Source organism: Branchiostoma floridae, chromosome 12 (genome assembly GCF_000003815.2).
Source record: "Branchiostoma floridae strain S238N-H82 chromosome 12, Bfl_VNyyK, whole genome shotgun sequence".
Taxonomy (NCBI): domain Eukaryota; kingdom Metazoa; phylum Chordata; class Leptocardii; order Amphioxiformes; family Branchiostomatidae; genus Branchiostoma; species Branchiostoma floridae.
In genome coordinates, this window is record NC_049990.1 from 19,784,553 (window position 1) to 19,789,496 (window position 4,944).

Genomic DNA, 4,944 nt, shown 5'->3' on the forward strand with positions numbered 1-4,944 from the left:
CAACCTGAATGATGATGAAACAACAACTTCTCATGCAGCCTATGCTCTACGGAGACAGAAGATCGAAAATGTACCTTCCAGTTGTACCTGCGACAATACTTTCAAATCCCCTTGCTTCAAATAATACCCCCCCCCCACACACACACACACCTACCATATTCACAAAGGAACACCTGTTCATTAGTCTTCTAACAATAAAAATGACTATTATTTTTACATTTACGACAGTATCTGTTGGATTGGAAGCAACATTTCAAATAATAAGTTTCTTTTAAATACAGTATAGTCAAGGTACAACGTCACTCTTACTTACCTGTTCTGTCTCAGTGTTCCCTTTGAGGTCTGTGTTGTCATCAGTAATGCCTAACAATTAAGAATTGAGGCCTGCGTATTGTAAAATCTGTGTTTAGTCTTCGGATTGGGGGTGGGGGGGTGGGGGGTTAACTGACCGTTGAGTCCGAAAACATAATTGGAAGTCCCCACTTCTTGCCGCACCTGTTTGTACCAAGAGTCAATAAAAAATGAACTTTGGTATCAACGCAAAGGTGATGAAAAGGTAGCCTTAGCCTCCGTTGCAGTCTTCCAACGAAGTGAGTTTGCTGTGCTCTGGTCAATTACGGCATGTGAGTTTCTATCGAACATGAATCTGGTATTTGGACTAGTCCATTTTCAGCCCACCTGGAGGGTGACTTAACCAAGACTTTGCTATTTGACGGAACAGGGAACTTGCTGATGATTACTTCCATGAAATGTCATGGAATGGAGGTTATATTTTCTGTTATGTGTCTCTGTCTGTGTAGATGATTACTCAAGAACGGCTGGATGGATTGGTTTCATACTTCTTGTGTTGGTGGGGTGTGATGAAAGCTCGAATCGATGAGATTTTGGGAGCCGTATCTGTCGTTATAATTGATGTAATAATATCAGAAATCACCCCTATATTTGAGATATATTGGTACAGGCATCGTGCTTTATGTGTTTGTTAATGGGTTTAGCTCCAAGCAGATGGTGAGGTGACAGCTGTTTGGGGAACCCCGAGTTTTTTTAATATGATAATTAGTTTTATTTATGTCTGCTTAGGATATCATGGAGATGTGAAGCGTAAGTATAGTTGTAAGAAGTTGAGGTACATTTAACGATAATGCTTAACAGGTATGGATGTCTCACATACTGTACTGCTGATTTGAGTGACATGGTGATTAAAATGCCATTAGGTCCTCTCATCTGGGTTGGGTGTCAGAAGTTTTATGGGCGATACAGATGTTCTGATTTTGTTATGATAAGGGACAGTTGTTAGTTTCTAATTGTTAGTCTCTTTCGTAGCCAATGGTACTTGTTTTTTAGCAGACGGGGTTGGCGCCAAGTATTCATCTTGCAGTTGGTGTAGGGCTGTAGGAGGAAAGTGTGCATCTCGTTTTTGTACCGTGTTAACAGCTGATGTTATGACATATTGGTGGAAAATCAAATCACCATCTGACTAAAGTTGGCCACACCCCTTCTTCTTTCTGAGTTTCCCAGCTTCCTCCCACCACACCGCTCTGAGGCACATAGTCGAACCTCAATAATGCTGACAACCTTAGACATTTTAAATGCCAAACATCAAGCTTGAACACCACGCTACCATATGCCGTCGACCTCTTAAACGCACATTACACAATTAAGTGTCACATTTTGATAATTACTAATCAGATGGACATCCTCTGTGTCATTAGATAAATACACCACTACTTTCCCATAACATTTATATCATATAACCATTACTCTCAAATACAACCGACTATAAACATACATACCATCCACAAAAAAGTAATAAATATTTCATGGAGGTATGAGGTCCCCGAACTCTAGTTTTCAATGTTTTCATGCTGTATCTTAGTGGGAACAATGAAATGTTGATGAATAAAAGCATCTGCCTTGTGAAGAGACATGTAAAGGATTGACATCGCAAGTGCAGCACAGATTAGTAACGTTAACTTTGTTGATCACCCACACACCCCGACCAATCGAATGGGGATGTCCCCCACAAATGTGCACACTCCTCTAGACAAGGGGACACCCATCGACTTTCAAGGGGATACTCCTCTTGAAATGGGGATGTCCTTCCCTTTATAAGGGGATGCTCCTCCGAAATTGGTATGTTTACCGGGCACATGGGACGTCCCTCCGTCACCCCCGCCGGCCCGTGGAATCGACCGCTGACCCGACAAATGCTTCCTAGTCATCTAAATGGATCCGGCTCAGTCTCCCCCTCCCCCCCCCCCCAACCCCACGTAAATGGAGAGAAGTTTCTAACCAAGATGTGGGTCGTAGTTATGGTTTATGGCCTGTCAAACAGGCCGCCATTGTTACATGGCACACCGGACAAGGACGGCTAACAGCGACAGAAACCGGCGCGAGTACGTGTGCTGGGGAGGGAAGCCTGTCTCGACAAGCACACGGACATGTATCGGGCCATGAAGCCTCGTTGTACGAAAATACCCAATAACTACTACTAACCTTATTGTGTTAGAAACATCTCTCATTTACGTGTGTTAGGGAGGGAGGCCTTAAAACTCGACAAAGACGCAGATATTTAGGCTAAAACTCGATGTTGTGCTTGCCGGACGTGCGATACGCCGCCATTAAAACACTGAACAGAAGTGATGGTCTGCCGCGCCGTCGGCTGCATTTTCTACATGCTTCAATTTTCAATAAAAAGATATCCTTACCTTGCGAGCTGTAAGGTTTGTTCAGAGCACTGGCAGGTTGAAAATTCCGGATGTTGTGATTTAGATGAACTAGGAAGCAATTTGTCGGGTCAGCGGCCGATTCCACGGGCCGGCGGGGGTGACGGAGGGACGTCCCATGTGCCCGGTGAACATACCAATTTCGGAGGAGCATCCCCTTATAAAGGGAAGGACATCCCCATTTCAAGAGGAGTATCCCCTTGAAAGTCGATGGGTGTCCCCTTGTCTAGAGGAGTGTGCACATTTGTGGGGGGCATCCCCATTCGATTGGTCGGGGTGCCACAGCGACTGGAGTTCTCACTCGTATCTTGGCCATAAACCTGTCTTTTTGAAGAACTAAAGCCTGATATTGGAGGGTCATTAACATCATTATATTATAAAGTGTATATAAACATCGACAACTTTCGTTTGGCAAAGTACGTTAAAAATTATCTAAACGGACCCCATGTAGCCGCAAATCGAGTCAGACGAACCAGTGACCGCAAGTGACCCCAAAGGAAAGGCGAGCCATCAGAATAGTCCAATGTTACATTCAATTTACATACAAATTTGCATTGGATTTGTAAAAGAGCAGGAAGTTATGATATATTGCACACACAAATGTATTATGGGAAGTCCTATGAATAATACCCCTTATAAATAACGATCTAATGTTTATCAAATATGAATATATAACGAAAAAAAGGCACCCCCACCAAAGCGGCATAATGGTACCTTCCGAACGCGTTCTACCCCCCGGAGTGTGAAATGGCGCGAAAACGGGGACTGAGAGGCCCGGGCTGACGGCGGAACGTGTTTACTACCTTTAAATGCTATTTTCCCGGTCAAAATTGTATTCTTGATAGAAAAAGTAGTTATTTTGTTGACATTATAGCTTGCAGATGAATATTATCCAAGAGTATTTGAACTTAGAACGATAATATTTTTGTAAGAGCGATATTTTGGCGGAAAATGTAGGAAAAATATTTGTTTTTGATGTTTTTGCCCCAAAATTATCACGATTTCGTTACATAATCCAAAATACCCTTGGACAGATCATTTCCGTTGGGAATAAGCTCTTATCTCGTAAAAAATCAAGGCTATAGTCCGTGTCCCCGCTGGGGAATTGATACATGAATAAAACAACAATATTTTTAACCAAAATCGTTATTTCTAACCCAAAATTACAGTGCAGTAACAGATATCACATGTGCATTTTATGTGTACCGCATAGAACTAACTCTGTATGAAGTTTCGTTACAATACGACAATGCGTTAAAAAGTTACAAGAATACACCTGTTTTCAACTAACTAGAACCGTGTCACATGCCGTAATAGAGTAATTCCAGTTGTGGCGGCCATGTTGGATTTCCGGGGTCATCCGGGGTCATGGCACCAGAACGAGACTGCAGGTGGTACCAGCTGGGCATTCTACTATATAGGCTGTATTGCAGACATAAGTATGCCATCTTCGGGAGTGCATTTCACCCCTCTAAGGTTAACAACTGCACAATATATGCCTGTTATCTATAGAAAATACTGTTTTGGAAATTTGAACTTGATTTTGGTGATATTTTTTATTAATTTTTCACATTTTTTGACGGGTGACCTGAGAACAATTAATGTCAGTGTTTATATCCTCCATGTGTGCTGTGTATCGGTATCTGTGATTAAAACCTACAAAAACATGGAAATATCGGGGTGACAAACCTTTTGGTAGAAATTTAGAAGACATTTGGCTGTTATTCTGATGATTTCTAGATGCCAAGAACCGTTCTGCAAACTAAGCTCTATGGGAAAATCCTGCGGCACTCAATGGGGAAGGCGGTGTATGTACCGGGTGTGCTCCTTTACTTGTTTCCCAATTTATCTGACAGTGTTTTATTGTTTTATTTTAGTTTAAACAACATACCCCGTAAGAAAAATGTCCACATGTTGTATAACATTGTGGGATGAAATGTAGCAGATTGTTTACTGTTGTTTTTGCAATTTTTTCAATGCCAAAGTGAAAAAAACATAACTTTGATTATAAGTGCCAGCGGAGGAGGGATTGTAGCCTGAGTGTCATCCTAGGTAGCTTACCGGGCTCCCATACTCACCCCTCGCAAACCAGAGGGGTGAGTATGAGAGCCTCCGTAACCAACTAGGATGATACTCAGGCTAGAGTCGACCCTCACATTACTCTAAAAACCGGACTTCATGCCAGTTTCAGATCAGTGTGGGTGGAAATGTGACAGAA